Source organism: Ahaetulla prasina, chromosome 3 (genome assembly GCF_028640845.1).
Source record: "Ahaetulla prasina isolate Xishuangbanna chromosome 3, ASM2864084v1, whole genome shotgun sequence".
In the NCBI taxonomy this organism is placed as follows: Eukaryota; Metazoa; Chordata; class Lepidosauria; order Squamata; family Colubridae; genus Ahaetulla; species Ahaetulla prasina.
The window spans coordinates 33,429,189-33,449,383 of NC_080541.1; the positions used below are offsets into that span (position 1 = coordinate 33,429,189).

General features: G+C 44.3%; 1 long non-coding RNA gene across 2 annotated transcripts in view; it reads right to left on the minus strand.

Moving 5' to 3' along the window:
- Positions 1-896: 896 nt before the first annotated feature.
- The window catches only part of LOC131196284 (uncharacterized), a 42,148-nt gene continuing 22,849 nt past the window's right edge, over positions 897-20,195 (minus strand). Inside the window, exon 3 of one of the 2 annotated variants that reach the window (XR_009154686.1) lies at positions 897-1,194. This is a non-coding gene — a long non-coding RNA (uncharacterized LOC131196284). Of the gene's footprint in view, positions 1,200-20,195 lie in introns of both variants that reach the window. The other variant, XR_009154685.1, reaches the window with a different exon arrangement.

Below are 20,195 nucleotides of genomic sequence, written 5' to 3' on the forward strand. Positions count from 1 at the left end.
GGGAGCAAAAATGGCATTCCTGCACCCTCCTGGGAGCTGAAATGGAATGTTTGGGGACTCCTGGGGTGGGACAGGAAGGGGTGGGGCTAGCCAGCAATTTAATTACCGGTTCGCTTGAATCGGCCTGAACCGGCTGAATCTCACCACTGATCCTGATATGTTATTTAGGCCTTTCCTCCTGGTATCTTGTTGATCATTATGAGAACAGGAAAATGGACTAGGTTGGCCTTTGATCTTCCAATCTTTTATGTATATGATTGAGCTCTATCTGACAAAATGGCCCCAAGCCTTAAATTATGCCATGAATTCTTAATCTCCTAGAGGCATCTGTTGGTTGAACATCTTATATCCTTTGAAATGCTTATACAAGTTTTTCAGCCTGAAAGTTTTCTTACAGAAATACTGCCCATCAGATAAAGTAGTTCACACAGTGGCCAAAGAGCTAATTTTAAAATCAGGATGTCAATATTTAAAGTTTTCCTGCGTTCAGTAGAAGAGAACCAAGTATTCCACAGCTTTCCTGCCACAGTATGCTCAGAGGAAAGAGGATAGTCCTTACTCTTTTGTCTTTGTTTGGTGATAGATGGAGAGCCGGGTCAATGTGCCCTGGGTTTTATTCTTGTTAAAAGTAACTAAAGAAAAGGGTCTGATAGCATTGACGTGCAGAGCTCCTTAACTATAAATCAACATCTTAATGAGATGCATGCTATTTTCACAATGATTACATCAGCAGACCTTGGGGTCAACTTCTGAGTCATCAGAAATTATCTCAATTGGTCTTCACTAGAAAAAAAAAACCCAATGGAACTAAGTGGGTCATACATAAAGGAGGCTATTGATTGCATCAGAAAATAAGTTGGCAGTCACTGCAAACAAATTATTCTCATGTTTATCAAGAACATTTAAGTTACTCTCTCAGAAACTATCCAGTCACTCACATGTGCTTAGGTTTCACTAGGGATAGTCTTTAAAATTTCCCCATAGGTCTCCACGAATGAAGAATTGTGTGTGGGTGAGTGGGGGGTGCATGTGTATTTTCTTCTTCTTGCGCTATATCCATCGGACGTTGGCGATCATGTTGGCGATCCTATTTTTATCAACAGCCGCATGAAAAAGTGCTGCTGAGTTTTGTCCAAACCAGTCCCTTAGATTTTGAAGCCATGATGTTCTTCTTCTGCCTCGTTTGTCTTCAATCTGTCCTTGGAGGATTAAATGAAGTATGCCGTATTTTTTTTTTATTATTTTATTTGTCACAACAGTATATATAATCATAATCATGAAATAACTATACGATATATAAGCATAAATATAATCATAAGTATGTAATAACTATTTGAAATTGGATACAATCAAAGGGAACATTAGAACAGGAACGGTAGGCACATTGATGCTCTTATGCACGCCCCTTACAGACCTCTTAGGAATGGGGTGAGGTCACTAGTAGATAGTTTTTGGTTAAAGCTTTGGGGATTTTGGGAAGAAACCACAGAGTCTGGTAGTGCATTCCAGGCATTAAAACTCTGTTGCTGAAGTCATATTTTTGGAGCGGTTCACATTAAGCTTAAATCTATTGTGTGCTCGTGTATTGTTGTGATTGAAGCTGAAGTAGTCTTCAACAGGAAGGACGTTGTAACAGATGATTCTATGAGTTAAACTCAGGTCATGTCGAAGGTGGCGGAGTTCTAAATTTTCTAAACCCAGGATTTCAAGTCTGGGTATTTTTCCGGGTGTCGCATCACATATCCAAAATATTCTAACTTTTGATTTTTTTTATGGTTTTGATTATTTTGTTTGGCTTTCCCAGGGGGCTTATCACCTCCTCATTTCTGATTTTGTCAACCCAGCTTATAAGTAACAGCCATCTGTAAATCCACAGGCATGTGTATATGCCCCATGAAATAAAAAGATGGCAAGTAAATAATGGTAAATAAACCAAAATGTACACTTTTTTTTTATGGTTTTGATTATTTTGTTTGGCTTTCCCAGGGGGCTTATCACCTCCTCATTTCTGATTTTGTCAACCCAGCTTATAAGTAACAGCCATCTGTAAATCCACAGGCATGTGTATATGCCCCATGAAATAAAAAGATGGCAAGTAAATAATGGTAAATAAACCAAAATGTACACTTTTTTTCTTTTGCCGAAAAAGTCAAAATGGCTTAAAGGTATTTCTTGTTGCAAAATTTATGTACAGGTAGTTCTTGACTTACGACCACAATTGAGCCCAAAAATTTCTGTTGCTAAGTGAAGCATTTGTTTAAGTGAGCTTGCCTCATTTTACGACTTTTCTTGCCACAGCTGTTAAGTGAATAACTGTAGTTGTTAAATGAATCAAACTGTTGTTAAGTGAATCTGGCTTCCCCATTGACTTGACTTGTCAGAAGTCTGCAAAAGGGGATCGTGTTACCTTGGGACACTGCAACCGTCATAAATACGAGGCAATTGCCAAACGTCTAAATTTGGATCACATGACCATAGGGAGGGCACAACGGTAGTAAGGGTGAAAACTAGTCATAAGTCACTTTTTTCAGTGACGTTGTAACTCTGAACAACCACTAAATGAATTGCTGTAAGTTAAGGACCACTTGAATATGTGCACATACTCTAGGCTGATTAACATCATACAGCAATTCTTCCTAAATTTGTCTTCCAGGTATGTTTGACTGGTCTTCCAGGATTGGAATGGCCCAACATATCCAGAAGGCAACAGTTTGGAAAAGACTGCATATTATATTCTGCCGGAAGTCATAATGCCATCACACATTCCTTGATGCACATTATATGACTTACCTGGACCCCTTCTCCTTTCGACAGTTTTGTAAAAGAATAAAATTGGGATAGGGAATCTAGCTAGGCCCTCCAGATGCCACTAAACTGAATTTTGAAAAAGTCAAAACGGGAACGTTGGCTTACCTGAACGTCCCTTCTTGGAGAGGGGAAAACGGCCGTCAGGAATGGGTAATCTCTTCTCGTTGCTGATTGGACCGAGTCTTTTAAATTGTAGTTTGTGGTCCCCGCCTCCTCCTATTTCCCTCCAGCTTTTTCGGCGAGGATTCAATTGTAGGCCGGCATGGCTTGCTGAAATGATAGAGAATTAGTGCCCTCCCGCCCCTGACCCTCGAATAGACAGACGCCTTGGGTGGGGCTGACGGCCGTTTTCCCCTCTCCAAGAAGGGACGTTCAGGTAAGCCAACGTTCCCTTCTCTCAGTCGGGGAAAACGGCCGTCAGGAATGGGATATACCAAAGCCCCCATGTCCTACCGGGAGGGTTGATGGCGGCTTGTCATTGCTGGGAAAACACCGTCTGCAGAACCCGCCTGCCAAATGCCGCGTCAGCCGAGGCGTAGGAGTCCACCCGATAGTGTCGAATGAACGAAGACGGGTTGGACCACGTCGCCGCTCTGCAGATCTCCTCGATGGAGGCTTGGGCTCCCCAAGCGGCCGAAGCTGCTGCACTTCTGGTAGAGTGTGCTGTAATCTTTCGCGGAACCGGCAGAGACTGGCTTTCATAAGCTGTGGCAATTGCGGCCCTAATCCATCTAGCCAGAACCGACTTTGACACTTTCTGACCCAGAGACAGCGGTTGGAACGACACAAACAGGGCCTCTGTCTTACGGAAGGATGATGTCCGCTCAATGTATATTTTCAATGCTCTCCGCACGTCCAGAGTGTGCCACACTCTCTCCAAGTGGTGTCTAGGAGTTGGGCAGAAATTAGGCAGAACGACTTCCTGTGTCCTATGAAATTGGCTGTTGACCTTCGGGAGGAATGTAGGGTCTAGACGTAGTACTACTCTATCGTTGAAAAACGTGCAGAGGTCCTGTCTAATTGATAAAGCCGATAATTCCGAAATTCTACGGGCTGAGGTGATGGCTATCAGAAAGGCTACCTTCAGCGACAGCATACGTAGAGAGGAGTCTCTAAGCGGTTCAAACGGCGCCTTAGTAAGAGCATTGAGCACAGCGTTTAATCGCCACGATGGAAAACGGTGAACAACGGGCGGGTTGACATTGTTAGCCCCCCGGAAGAATTGTTGAATGAGAGGCTCCTTGGAAAGGGGTATCAGTGAACCACATCTCAAGACTGATGAAATTGCCGCTACTTGTCTCTTGAGAGTATTGGTCGCCAATCCTGAATCGAGACCCCGTTGCAGAAAGGCCAAAATATCTAAGACAGAAGCTGAAGAAGCCCCTACCCCTTGAGGTGCGCACCACCTTTCAAATGTGCGCCACGTGGCCTCGTAAATCCGCTTGGTAGAGTCTCTGCGGGATGCTAGCATGGTGGGAATGACCTGACCTGGAACTTTTGCTCTCATCAAGACGCTCCGCTCAATCTCCACACGGCTAGGCGTAGCCATTGCGGTTCGGGGTGTCGAATCGGTCCCTGGAAGAGAGACACTTGGCTGTCCGGGATTCTCCACGGTTCCCGGACCGATAGAGTCAATAGGTCCGCGAACCAGGGCCTCCTGGGCCAGAATGGGGCGACCAGAATCAATTCTGACTTCTCCAAGAGAAGCTTGCGTATTACTCTGGGAATTAGAGGTATTGGTGGAAAGGCGTAGAGAAGGCCCGGAGGCCAGCTGCTGCGGAGGGCGTCCACTGCCTCCGCTCCCCGAGATGGGAATCTCGAAAAAAATCGAGGCACCTGATTGTTGGTCTCTGAGGAGAATAAGTCCACCTGAGGGAGTCCGAAGCGGGAACACAGGTCGTGGAAATTCGCTGGCGACAATGTCCATTCCGACTGGTCGATAGTGTGGCGGCTGAGGGAGTCTGCTGTGCTGTTGTCCGTCCCCGCAATATGTTCTGCTTTCAAAGAGCGCAGGTGGGATTCGGCCCAATGGCCGAGGGAAAGAGTTTCCGCCATCAACGCGCGGGAGTGAGTGCCCCCCCACCTGTTTATGTGCGCCTTCGCCGTCACGTTGTCCGTGAGGACAAGGACATTCCTGTCCCAGATGAGATCCTCGAAGGCTAGAAGCGCCAGACGGATGGCACGCAGCTCTAGAAAGTTGATGCCGTGATGGACTTCTGACGGGGACCACTTGCCTTGGGCCAGGTGTTGCTTCAAATGTGCCCCCCAGCCCGAGAGACTGGCATCTGTGGTGATCACGTCCCTCACTGGTTCCCTGAAGACCGAACCCCTGGCCAGCACCTCCGGATCCCACCAAGCCAAAGAGTCGGTCACCTCCCGTGGAAGACTCACCCGTCGCTTGGATGAACTGGACCGTTTCCTCTGATGTGGCAAGAGGAACCACTGAAGAGGCCGACTGTGGAGGCGAGACCATGGAATAATATCGTATGACGACACCATTTTCCCGAGGAGTTGGGAGAGTTGTTCCAAGGGAACCGACCGTGAAACTCTAGCGGCGCTAGCTAACTCGGCTAAACTAACCTGGCGTTCTAGTGACAGGAATACCATGGAACTTACTGAATCAATCTGAGCACCCAAGTGTATTATAGACGTGGAGGGGTTAAGATGGCTCTTTTCCCAGTTAATCGAGAACCCGTGTGATTGTAGCGCTTCAATAGTCAAAGAGATATCTCTATGGGCCGCATTTAGGGTAGTTGACAAGATGAGAATGTCATCTAGGTAGGCCTGGAGCCTAACCGGGAGCCTTCGGATGTGGGCCATGAGCACGGCCATGACTTTAGTAAAGACCCTAGGGGCCGAGGACAACCCGAAGGGTAAGGCCCGGTATTGATAGTGAGAACCCTTGAAGCAGAAACGCAAGTATTTACGGTGATCTCGTCTAATGGGGATATGTAAGTAGGCTTCTGTTAAATCAATGGAGGCCATGTAATCTCCTTGTCTAACGCACTCCAATATGGAACGTAACGAGTGCATTTTAAAGCGGTGGTACACGATGTATTTGTTAAGGGCCTTAAGGTCTAGAATAGCCCTCCAGCCCCCCGACGGTTTACTTACGACAAAGAGTCTGGAATAGAAGCCCTGTTTGAGTTGATCGATAGGAACCAATTGGATAGCTCGAATAGTCAAAAGGTGATGGACCGCAGACTGCACCAGAGAAGCACTAGAGCTGCGGGAGGAAACAGGGCAAGAAACGAAAACCGTCGGGGGGGTGGAAAGGAACTCTAGAGCTAGGCCGTGTCTAATGGTGTCTCTAACCCAACGGTCTGAAGTGGAAACCTCCCATTGGTCAGCAAATAGAGCCAACCGACCTCCAATGGGGAGGTTTGCTGCGGGACTACTTGAAGCGATTGTACTGTTTGCCCCGCCCCCCTCGAAACGGCTTACGGGCCGAAAACTTGGCCCCTGTTCTGACCTGGTCGGCCCTCTGGGTGTTTCCTCTGTACGACGGAAATCTTCGCCTAAACCCCGACCCTCCGGAATCCTGGCTACGAAAGGAAGCTGTAGACGAAGCAGGTAAGGTCGAGGAGCGAAAATAAGGCTGATGCCGAAGTTCCCCCCGTCGAGAAAGAGAGGGCAAAATCTTCTTTTTGTCCTTGGTCTCTACTAGGATAGGGTCTAGTGATGCGCCGAATAAGTGTGTGCCCGCATAGGGCGAGGAGGCCAGGCGCCATTTATTTCTGGTGTCCGCTCGCCAGTGACGGAGCCATAAAAGTCTGCGGGATGTGACTGTAGACCCTATAGCTTTGGCCGAGAAACGGGCCGCGTTCAGAGTCGAATCAGCGGAGAACTCTAGGGCTGCGATGACCTTGTTAAGGTCCTGATGAGCCCGTACGTCCGAGGATGGTAAACGTCCCTGAAGCTGCTTGAGCCACATAATAGAGGCTCTATTAAAAAATGAAGATGCCATGGAGGATCTGACTGACCAGGCTGAAGCCTGATGGGATTTGACCAAAGACTGGTCAGCCCTTTTATCCTCCGGACGGAGAGCTTCGTTTTCTGGACCAGTAACATGAGAGGTTGCTGTTAGAGCCACTACTGGGGCATCCACGGTGGGGACTTGCAGGATATTCTCCAGATCTGCTGCGCAGTTGTAAAACTTTTTGTCTGTGGCGTTGGGATTGGAGCCCGAACCCGGATTGGCCCACTGACGCTGGACCACGTCAACGAACATCTTAGGTGCGGGGATAGTCTCGGCCGCCACCGTGGGTTCCACAAACAGGTTGGATGAAGAGCTAGGTAGGGTTGGGGGATTAGCTGGAGAACCCACAACCCCACCTAAACCTGTAGTAGCTAGGGCTTTGAACAGGAGTGAGCGAAACAAGTGGGGTTTAAAAAGTCCCACAAAGGAAGGCTGGTCCGGCCCCAGACCCTCGTCCTCAGATAAGGCCTCCCCGGTATCCTCTTCTTCTTCGGATACCGATGCCTGACTGACCTCTTCAGGTGATTCTTCTCTTTGAGAATTGAACAAGGTCGGGCCCAAATTAGGGGACTCTCTCTTCTTTTTTCCTACCTTACCGGCTTTGGAAGAAGAAGAAGAAGGGGGAGGGGGCGTGGGTTGCCGTTGAAGGGCTTGAGCTACCTCCTGACGAATGGCCTGTTGTATCATCCGACTAAAGGAGTCAGGCAGCTGAAAAACTGGCATCTGGGACAATCCAGTATCAGAATGGACCAGGGGCACCCCCACTCCCTGTGTCACCCCCAATCCCTGTAATCCACTAGCTGGTTGAGCTGGCAGGGAATCTGGGGAGATCCTAAGTTCCATCTCTGAAAGGGTGCGGAACAATGGGGTAGTAGCAGATTGAGCTGAAGGTAAGGGGGAAATTCTGTCTGGGGACCAGGATCCAGGTATTTGGCTGGGCTGGGAGAGGAGATCTGGGCCTTGTGGGTCAGGAAGGGCCCCTGAGTTATGATTTCCCCTTTTCTTTGGAGAAGGAGACCGGTGAGCCCTCTTTGAGGCCTTGGAGAAGACCCTTTCCAGAGCCCTATGGCGTCTCTCCTCAGCTTGAGCCCCTTTCTTGGTCTTGGCCCTGGCCATTTTTCGCCCCCTGACCGGAGAAACCTGAGGGGTTGTAGAGGGTCCCTCCCCTGGGTCATCCAGAGTCGCTTCCTCCTCAATGGAAGCTGGCAAGTCGGTCTGAAAATTACGGGCGTCCGCCATCTTGCAAAGGAACCTTTCCCGCCAATTTACGGCCGCTTGGGCCTACTCACGTTCCTTATAGGCCTGCCGCTTCTGTGGATGTCCAGCGGCAGCCTCGACGCTCTCCTCTCGCTTCTCTCTGTCTCTCTCTCTCTCTCTCTCTCTCTCCTCTTCTTGACCGCGGTCTTCTGCGGTCGCCGCCCCCTTGCTAGCCCGACAACCTAAAAGGCCGTCCACTGACCTCCCCCGTCTACCTGCAGCCTTTGATGAAGCGAAGGGAAAAAAAAATTTTTTTTTAAAATGGCGGCCCCGAACTTGCCGGAAAAAAATACCTGGGGCAAGGCTGGGTTTTGTCTGGTCCCGCGGCTTTCAAACTCTTTTCCGCGGCCGAGAGCACGACGGGGGAGCTGAGAGAGAGAGAGCCTGAAGAGTGCCGGTCACACAGAGCGCTTCTGGGGCGACCCCCGTGAGCCGCTTCTGTGTCCTTCGATCCTCCGGCAACTCTTCGAGCTACGGGAGCGAAACCCGTGAGCGCTGGGGTGGCTAGCTGGCGCAACGCCTGGGCGGCCCTGTGGGCTCGGGAGCAGATCCCTGCTCACCGCTCTCCACTGGTCACAAGTAAAGTCCAAAAAGGAAAAAATAAATAAAATAAATAAAATAAATTAGATAGACTTCCTAAAAAAAAACACTAAATAACCACAAACTCAATCCCTCAAACTAGAAACCAGTCTGAGGTGATTAATAACGCTCCGGTCCTTGCAAAACCGAGTCGAAAAAGCTGGAGGGAAATAGGAGGAGGCGGGGACCACAAACTACAATTTAAAAGACTCGGTCCAATCAGCAACGAGAAGAGATTACCCATTCCTGACGGCCGTTTTCCCCGACTGAGAGAAAGAATGCCACTAAACTGAATTTTGAAAAAGTCAAAACAGGGATGGTCAATTATAAGAAACATGTGGTTTTATTTCACCAATATCAAGAGGGCCACTGGTCTCCATTCCTGGAATGAGTTAAGGGTACTGATTATGGATCCACCTCTATCAAGTTTCATTTGAACCTAGTATTTTTATTTAGGCTCATTTTGCAGGTAAGGTGATAAATTTTAGGACCTTGGGAATACTGAACTACAGTACAGCTCTTGTAAATGCTACTTTTTTTTCACTTAAGAAAAGATTAACAGGTAAGAGAATGGAGAATTACTGTGTTATCGAGATAAGGAAATATCTGCTAGCAGATAATATTATGTCAATATTGTATGACATGTGCTACTCAATTTGCATCAGCTATATAGTACCAGATAATCTATGCAAACTTTATGATGGTATTTCTGAGCATGGTCTTTGAAAGGTCAAAACTTGCCCATCCAGAATGGCAAGTTCAAATTTCTTTCTTTTTTTCTTTTTTGGTTTGGAAAAAGGAAAATAACTGAGTATCCCAAACCTTGCTTGCCCTAAATTTCTACGTAATATTCCATGATGTGAAGGAAAAATTGTCTATAAGTATCTATTTCTTCGCTACGATTTTTGACAAATACAAGAATTCTAAAGTAGAACACATGGAAATGGATTGATAAATTTGTGGGTTATTTCAAAAACTGTTTTGGCCATTGGTGGTTTTGGCCGCTGACAAGCATTCATAGTATTTGAAGACAAGCCTATCTGAATGTTAATTAATTTTATTTATTTATTAGACTTGTATTACCTCATAAGTAATTCAAGGCAGCGAACATACATAATAATCCTTTCTCTTGTTTTTCCCACTGCACTGTGAGGTGAGTCATGCTGTCTACCAACCCAAGACGCTGCTTATCATTTCCAAGACTACTATTATCAGAAGTTACGATTGTGCTGAAGGAATGATTTATTTATTTATTTTTCACAGGGGAAGGAACCTGGGCAGTATACAATAAAATGTTAAAATAGAAAAACAGCATATAAACGTTAATTTTGGGGGGGAAATTTAGAACCAGCAGTGGGTTCTTGAGTAGGGGGCACAGCAGCGTCTCTTTAAAAGGAGTCAGATACATCTTCTCCAACAAGAATGAATTCACCATCGCTTGGACCCACCTACATGATGGCCCCCTCCGGAGCTTTAACCAGCCAGGAGGGGCATCTAATGCACAGGTGGCGGCATTTACATTCCGTAAGATCCTATCACTTTCCTTAGGTCCAATAGAATCAAACTGTTTCCAGATACTTCAATAAGGCCGTTCCCAGGGAATCTGATGGTTAGTCCCAAGTCCCTAGAAAACCAACAATTTTCAACTTTCCTTGCCGAATCCCCCAAAATGTCAATAAGGAAGCTAGCTGAAATCACTGTAAATTGCTTTGTACATTTTCCCTACCTGCACACCCTCACACAGCACCTCTGTGCCTGAGTTGTGCCAGCCACTCACACACCCCTATCGACTCTCCTTGACGCTCTGTTGCATCCTTACACTCCCACTCACAGCCTTGCATACCCTTCCTGACCCGTGCTGCACCCTTGCACACCCTTGTGCATCCTCTCCCACACCCTTGTATACTCTCCCTGATCTTTCCTATAGCTCTGTGCACCCCTTCGCTTCCTCCCCACTTAGCAACAGGCCCTTACCTAACTGCTTGCTGGCTTGGGACTTGCAACTTCCTGACAGCTTCCCTACTGACTTTCATTGTGGGAAGTCAGTAGGAACCAGGGGATTGTTTTGCTAAACAATGCAGTTGTGCTTTATAACCACATCCTTTGGTGATGGATATTCTGAATTCAATTGCCATTAAGGGCTACTTATATTTCTAAAGCAATAACTAAATAAATAATCCATCTTTTTTATTTTTAAGAATACTTTATCTTTAATAAAGATCAAACAGGTATTCCTCGCTTAACAATAATTAGGACTGGAGTTCCCATTGCTAAGCAATGCATGACCTTAGAACATCAATCCCATCAATCCCCATTGCTGTCATTAAGTGAGGATTGCAGATTGTTAAGCAAGTATGGCAGGGCCAAGGATGGCTGCTGCCGGGTAAGGGAAGGTGTGAAGGCATCCACTATGGGCAGGGAGGCGCCGCCTGTGAGCACATGCACTACAGGTAGCCCTCAACATACAACCACAATTGAACCCAAAATTTAAGTTGCTAAGTGAGAAATTTATAATAATAATAATAACAGAGTTGGAAGGGACCTTGGAGGTCTTCTAGTCCAACCCCCTGCCGAGGCCGGAAACCCTACGGTTTCCACTTTATTACAAAGCATCGTGTCACTGAGTCAATAAAGTATAAAAGGAATGAATAAATGCTTTAATGATTTTCTCAGTAACAAAAATGTGAACGAGGTAAATATTACATTAAGCAAGGAGCTGAGAGATTAACAGTTATAATTTGCTCCATTACGTGAAATTATTAATAAGAAATATAAATACCAGCTAAAGTTTGGGTAGTCTTGCTCCTCCCTATAACTATTCCACACTTGGGTAGCAGGTATGCAGCTTCCAGTACCATTTCTGGAGCCTCCTCAGATTATGAGAAATATAATCTGAATATGATTCAGATTATATTTCTTTAATTTAATTTAATTTCAGATTAAAATGACCATCATTTGTGTTTTGTAAATGTAAATACCTTGATGAAAGTATCTTTTCTTTTATGTACACTGAGAGCATATGAACCAAGACAAATTCCTTGTGTGTCCAATCACACTTGGCCAATAAAAAAATCAATACCAGCTAAAGTTTGGGTAGTCTTGCTCCTCCCTATAACTATTCCACACTTGGGCAGCAGGTATGCAGCTTCCAGTACCATTTCTGGAGCCTCCTCAGATTATGAGAAATATAATCTGAATATAGGTGTGCTAATTCTGTAACATTTCAACAATACCCAATTTCTCTCTCTCTTTCTCTCTCTCTCTCTCTCACACACACAAATGGCTAAACATTTTGGCCCTGAGAATAGCTACCATGTCACTGCCAAATGCCTTCTGGTCTTCAGCAACTGCGTACCGGTGGCTTCACTTAATGACCATTCATTTAGCAACTGTTTGAATTGATTCAGTACTGAACAAATGACAGTTAAGCTCGGTTCGCAAAGTTGTACCCACTGCAGTACAGTCAAACAAGTGACATATTAACATAACATAACATAATAACAGAGTTGGAAGGGACCTTGGAGGTCTTCTAGTCCAACCCCCTGCCCAGATAGGAAACTCTACACCATTTCAGACAAACGGCTAGCCAACATTTTCTTTAAAATTTCCAGTGTTGGAGCATTCACAACTTCTGCAGGCAAGTTGTTCCACTTATTGATAGTTCTAACTGTCAGGAAATTTCTCCTTAGTTCTAAGTTGCTTCTCTCCTTGATTAGTTTCCACCCATTGCTTCTTGTCCTACCCTCAGGTGCTTTGGAGAATAGTTTGACTTCCTCTTCTTTGTGGCAACCCCTGAGATATGGAACACTGCTATCATGTCTCCCCTAGTCCTTCTTTTCATTAAACTAGGCATACTGAGTTCCTGCAACCGTTCTTCATATGTTTTAGCCTCCAGGCCCTTAATAATCTTTGTGGCTCTTCTCTGCACTGTTTCTAGAGTCTCCACATCTTTTTTACATCGTGGCGACCAAAACTGAATGCAATATTCCAAGTGTGGCCTTACCAAGGCATTATAAAGTGGTATTAACACTTCACGTGATCTTGATTCTATCCCTCTGTTGATGCAGCCCAGAACTGTGTTGGCTTTTTTGGCAGCTACTGTACACTGTTTGTTTGTCAAGTGAGCTTTGCTCCATTTTATGACTTTTCGTGCCACGTTTGTTAACTGAATGACTGTAGTTGTTAAATTAGTAAAATGGTTGTTAAGGGAATCTGGTTTCCCCATCTGGTTGCAGAAGGTACTCACAGGACCCTGGGACACTGCAACCGTCATAAATGTGAGTCAGTTGCCCAACATCTAAATATAAATCACATGACAATGGGGCTGCTGCAATGATTGTCAAGTGTGAAAAATGGTCATAAGTCACTTCAGTGCCGTTGTAACTTAAAATGGTCAATAAGTGAACTGTTGTAAGTCGAGCACTACCTGTACAAGATACAAGGTCCTTCGGGTCTTGTACTTTGCAGCTGGGCTCCTCAGAAGAAAAAGTAGTGGGAGTCCAAGCAACATACAGAAGCAACTTTCAACCTACCATGCTGGCTTCTCCATTGGCTTTGCTTATGGGACGTTGGCAGAGAAGGCTGCAAATGGCAATCACATGATGGTGGGACACCACAACTACTGTAAGTGTAAGCTGCACCCAAATAGAATAGAATAGAATAGAATAGAATTTTTATTGGCCAAGTGTGATTGGACACACAAGGAATCTGTCTTGGTGCATATGCTCTCAGTGTACATAAAAGAAAAGATACGTTCATCAAGGTACAACATTTACAACACAATTGATGATCAATATATCAATATAAATCATAAGGATTGCCAGCAACAAGTTATAGTCATACAGTCATAAGTGGAAAGAGATTGGTGATGGGAACTATGAAACGATTAATAGAAGTGCAGATTCAGTAAATAGTCTGACAGTGTTGAGGGAATTATTTGTTTAGCAGAGTGATGGCCTTCGGGAAAAAAATGTTCTTGTGTCTAGTTGTTCTGGTGTGCAGTGCTCTATAGCGTCGTTTTGAGGGTAGGAGTTGAAACAGTTTATGTCCAGGATGCGAGGGATCTGCAAATATTTTCACGGCCCTCTTCTTGATTCGTGCAGTATACAGGTCCTCAATGGAAGGCAGGTTGGTAGCAATTATTTTTTCTGCAGTTCTAATCGTGATCATGTTGCCACAAGAATGCTGGAATGGCCAGAACCTTGAGGACTAGTCATAAATATCACTTGTTCAGTACCATCGTAACTGAATAATCATTGAACAAGAGCTTGTTAACCAAGAACTGCCTGTACTGAATGTGCTGTTTCAGTTTACAACAAGTCAGCTTTCTATTTCTTTCTTCTAAGTGTCTATGGACAACACTTCATGAATCAGACCAGTATTTCTTAATCATTCAACTCCCAGAAATCCATGCTGGTTGGGGGATTTGGGGGGGTTAACATCCACCCATCATCAAGATGACAAGGTAGAGAAACACTGCATTTGATGCATAAAACTCTACCTTAAATGTGTATAGACATAGCAGATGGAGGAACTGTAAGATTGGAAGGATGCAGCTTAGAGAGAATATTTAGGAACTATCATATTATTTAATACTGGCCACTGTTGATGATAGCCTTGACATCTTGATGGTATCAATGAGTTTATTTAAAGCTAAATCAGATCTGGACTGCAAAGATCAGGTCAGCTATGAGATGGCAGCAAATGATTACACAGGGATACCAAAATTTCTAACTTATTGCTATCATCTAATGGTCATGCACTGGCATCATTAGGCTAATGATATCCAGCAATATATCTCCGCCCGAACAGACTTTAATGTTATTAAAGTGGTGATCCAGTGCCTAGAAGCTCTGTGAGTGAGGAGGAATAAACTTTGACTCAACCTTAACAAGATGGAGGGATTTGGGGTGTCCCCCCCCCCCGGAGTCTGGTGATGTGTTATCTTTGACTTTTGATGGGGTAGCACCACTTCTCCAGACAAATAATGAGAAGACAGAGCACAATTTGGGAGTCACCTGGACTCAACTCCTGCCTGAGGAGTTCTGATGGGGTGGGCTGCTGCTGGTTCATACTGGTGTGCCCGAACTGGTTGTTCCAATTCTGCATGGTTCAGAGAACTGGCAAATTGAACCACTGGCTGGCCCCATCCATTTTTCAGGCCATTTCCAGATTGGTTTTTTTTATGAAAAACGACCCCAAAAACATTGTTTATTGATCTTTTTTAATTATTGCTGTTAGCTTCCCAGAGTTGTGTTACAAGACAGGCAGTCATATACATCTTATAAATAAATGTTTTTTTACAACCTAGACCCGACTGCCCTAAGTTAATTAGCATGTGTTGAAAGGGAAAACTCTATTTCAGCCACAGTTCATAAATATATTACCTAATGTAACCCTAACCCTACATAAAGTACAATAACAGCAGAATATCAGCTACTGAGAAGGTTTAAAGAAAAAAAGATGATGGGGTTTAGAAGATTGTCTAAAGGTCTAAATTGCCCAAGCCTGGTGCATTTCATTGTGTATTACTACTATTTAACACAGCGACTTTTTAAGCCAATTTATTATATCTCAGTTAGATTATGAGCTGTTTGGTGAAATAATAAATATATTTGACACACCTCGTGTGCACTATTTATTACTGTAATGGGAGGGGAAGTTGGATAGAACAATGGAAGTGCTGATTTGAATTAAACTTTACCATTATATCAAATGTGCAAGTTCTAAACACAAACTCTATTTATGCTCCTGACCTTAAAATAGCCTGTTGTTATTATAGTGCCTACAATCATTATGTTAATGAAAAAAGGGAAGGAGGGAAAACTTTAATCAGGAATAATGCACCTGTTTTGCTTGAACATTTCTGCCAGAATAAGGGTATCTTTATACAGGTAGTCCTCAAGTTACGAATATAATGGAGTCTGCCAATTACATTCGTAACCCGAGGATTCATTGGAGTGAATCACAAAAGGGAATGTAAAAACTCCCAGCTTTCTCCCGCACAGGTCATTAAATACACAAGGTACAGGGGTGGGTTTCACTTACCTTTATCACCGGTTCGCTCTGTGTGTGCGCTGTCTGTGCATGCATCAGACCTTCTGCGCATGCGCTTTGCTCACTCACGTCCCTTCCACGCATGTGGCCAGGCTAGAAAACATGCCTAAATAGCATGACTTGGAGCCGGGGTGGATGGGCAGGGGCGAGCCCACCCACAAGCTCCCCCGCAATCACCGTTACCGGTTCACCTGAACTGGTGCAAACAGGCCAAATACCACCTCTGATGAGGTATCTCAGGGTGGGGAAGACCATGAGGCAGCCAATGATGGAAAAAGGTCACCCAAGGTCTCCTCTGACCTACGGAGATACCTCATACTCCCCACAATTGCTTCTCCCCACATCCTGTTGCACCAGATCTCACTTACTTGTGAAGATCTAGTGAGTTGTCTCTTCTGTACCACAATTTCTTTACCTGCTCCCGGTGCTCCAAAAGTGGAGCACTGAGAGCAGAGGGAGTGTCAGCGTTCCAGAAAACCCCTCCTGCAAACAAGACTCCGAAACCAACATCTTTCAAAGTTCTTTTACTAGCATAGGTAAATTGGCACAGTTAGAGGAAAACCGAAACTGGGGATTCCAGTTCCTCTCTCAGTAATACAACCCCCAAAATCTCTACCCTCATGACCCCTCTGCCGGTCACATGCTCCAATCCTCAACCGTCCCATGTCCAAGCATCACTCCAGCCACTCCTTCTCCAGATGCGAACCCAGCCTGGCCTTGACTGGCAGAAAAATGTTATTATGTCTACTCATCCCATGCACTACCACCCTCCTCCCCTCCTTTCCCACAGAGGAGAATTGTGGCAGCGCATGGAAGCCTTCGGCCTAGTATGGCTTCCAAAGTTGACAGGAAAAGCAGGACAAGCATGGCTCGCTCGGCTTGCAATCTCCCTCTAGGCTCTGATCACCTTTGCTAAAAGTCCTTATTTCAGCACAAGGGCTTTTTGCAAAAATGACCGGAGCCTTGAAGGAGATTGATCCATTTTCCGTGGCAAGGGCTTTTTGCAAAGACTACCAGAGCCTACAGAGGTGCAATCTCACTGCAGGCTTCGACAAGGAAACGGCAAATGGAAGGAAGGCCTGAAGCACTAACACCTTCCCTCTGTTTGCAAAGTCTTTTGTGGAGTTCTCATCCAGGCCTCAATTTGCAGACCACAGAATCCTAAAATAGTGTGAGATCACACGAGATCAGTAGCATGAGATCTCGCGCTATAGATCTCACAGTACTTTAGACCCCTGTCTCTGCGAATGTGCTGAAGACCTGAAGCAACGAAGCAAGCAAAGAAACAGCACCAGAGAAGAGACAGCTCAGTAGATCCTGGCAAGGTAAGTGAGCCTTCACAGGCCCAATGCCTGTGGAGACCCAGTTGGGTAGGTGGGGGAAATAGGCAGGGCAAATGTTGCAGTGCCTCTGCGGTCATTCGTAAGGGTGAACGACTGCCGTCGTACTGCAACATCTGTAACTTTGGGACTGTGTAGTAAGTACTTTGGGTGTGTGTGTTATATCATAACCTCAAACGGTCGCTAAGTGGACCATCATAACTGGAGGATAACCTGTATTTCTACTGTTTTATTTAACTGTTGTAGCCTGCCCAGAATTGCTTTCTGTGAGTGGGTAAACTGAGTGGGTGGACAGATAAATAGATAGATAGATAGATAGATAGATAGATAGATAGATAGATAGATAGATAGATAGATAGATAACAATTCCTTGCCTCGTCTACCTCCAAACAGACAAACAGCTCAATTTATCTTCCGAAGAAAAACATTAGGATCACTGACAAACAATACTACATGAAGAAGAGTTTGTTACTTTTGGGCTATGCCAAGGGAAAACTCCTTAGATCAAAAATGCTGAGAAAAGCCTACTTCTTAATTAAATTCCATTTTTACTCATTTCTATCAGCGAGATTATGGAACCTCCTCAATCTTTGTTTTTTCAGACGAATTCTGAGAAGTTCAAATAGGTCAGCATGACACTGGCAGGAGTTAAGATAGCACTTCAAGGAAAGCAGATGGAAAGGTAGCATTAATCTTTAATTATTGTTGGAGTATCTCTACAGACATTATAGTTAAGACTGCAATTATATGTACAGTACATTTTATTCAGTTGCCTAAGTAAACAAGTATAGCATTTAATTGACCATCTGGTATTCTGCAGTGCACACCTGGGTCAAGTTCTATCATTGAGATATTGGGAGCTTGCCAAATATTTTGTTAATTATTTTAAAATTCCATGGTGAATCAGATAAATCAGACACCAAAAAGCCTTGAGCAGACCTCTGGAGGGAAGTTACCTTCAGGAGCAGAGTAAGCCAATAATTAGAAATAACTTGAGTTCTATGACATTTGATAAAAAATATAAATTTAGGTTAGAACGCTTATTTATCTATGCAACCACCATATGAAATAGAGAAAGCTGACAAGGCTCATATCCACCCACACTGTGGCCCAACAGCCCTCAGGGAACAGGAAGTTGCTCCAGACTGCTTGGAAACAATTTGTATTAAGACACCACTTCACTTCGGTTGCGCGCCCACAGAACCTGTTTCTTAGACTAGTGAAAGAGTATTTGGAAAATGTCCTAAAGGAAAAATAGACAGCAGGTATGTCTGGCCGGTAAGAATTGGAACTACTGATAGTTTTCTGAGCCTTTTTAGCCATTACATTCGGGTTTTATTTTTACAAAGATGAGATATCTGTGTTCCTTTATCAGCCACGTAACATTGGAGCTAATAATCAGGAGAATTTATATAGTCCTTAATCTACAACCACAATTGAGACTGGAACTTCCATTCACTAAACATTTGTTAAGTGAGTTGCACCAGACTTTTTTGGCCTTTTTTTTTTTGCCATGGTCATTAAGCAAATCATCAGGGTTGTGAAGTGAATCCAACTTTCTCCACTGACTTTGCTTGCTAGAAGCCCCCTGGGAAGGTCGTGCGTGGCAATCATGTGACTCTGGGACACTGAAGCCATTGTAAATACATGCCAGTTGCCATATGCCCTATTTTTGATCATGTGACCATGGGGATTCTATATTGGTTATAAGGACTGGTTGTAAATAACTTTTTCCAGTGCTTTCATAATTTTGAGCGTTCATTCAACAAATAGTAAGTGAAGGACTTCCTCTATCATCGGATTCTTTACAAAAATTAAATGATAGCTTTTGTTTGAAAATGTGCTCCCCACCCCAAAAACAGAGAACGGTAATATGGGATAGTAAAGAGCATTCTGGAAGGCTGGCAGGAGGGTCTAGATATAACCTTGCTCTAGAGGAGAATAGAGATAGTTTGGAAGAAGGTGGGGAGATAAAAATAATTGCCCAGAAAGACAGGATAAGTCAAGGAGAAAACTTAAGACTATCCTGCCTTGAATCTCTTTTGTTATAAAAAGGAAAGAAAGAGAAACTCTGGCTATCAACATTTGGTTACTGTACCCTATAAAAATAAGTTCCTATTATGTATGTTTCTTGATCTGGCCTACCTCAAAGGCTGATTCTTGTTATCTAGTGTGCTTTATGACTAAACATGCCTACTACAGAAGCCATTTTCTGACATTATCAGCAACATGCCTCCCTCCCTCCATCTTGGTTATTAGCTCCAAAGTTTGAGGAGGTTCCATAATCTTGCTGGTAAAAATGAGTAAAAAAGGGGGGGTTGATTAAGAAAATCAAGTAGCCTTTTCTCAACATTTTTAATCTAGAGAGTTTTCACTTGCCATCGCCCCAGAGTCACCAACATTTCTTCATACAGTATAGAGCTTGTCAGTGATCCTAATATTTTTCTTTGCAAATGAAGCTGATACCAGTTCCATCTTCAGTTATTTTCCATCTATTGGTTCTCATTCAACATGTCTTACAGAGGTTGGCCCTTCAGGAGGTTCTCATCTCCTTCAGCTACCTGGTGAAGTGGCTGCTAGTATTAGATGACATCTGAAATAACAGCTGGATTATTGCAGATAATCCAATTGGCATTCTGCAGCCCACGTTCACATGGTCATTCTTTTTAGGTGGATCAGACCAAATAAAAGTCTAGTTTAACAACCTACGGTATCTATCGCCTCAGAAATGAAGATAGTATATAGCCTTATGCTCCTTGAATTTGTCTGATTTTCTTTCAAAGCCAAGTAGCTGATTATCATTAGCTTGTGGAATCTAATTCCACAACATTGTGTTGTGTTGCTTTCATGTGTCCTGATTCTTGCACCATTCAGTCTCATTCTTTATTTTTCTTTAGTAAGCGTTCCTCGTCTCTCCTTCTTGCATAATGTTATAAACCTCTATTACGGTCAATCCCTATGATGTTTTTGCTCAAAATACACTTTTTCAAATGTTCTACAGGTAGTCCTTGACTTACAACAGTTTGGTTAGTGACCGTTCAGAGTTACACCACCACTGAAAAATGTGACTTATGACCGTTTTTCATAGTTATGACCTTTGAAGCGTCCCCACGTGATCAAAATTTGGATGCTTGGCAACTGGTTCTTCTGACTTTTGCTGTGTCCCAGAATCATGT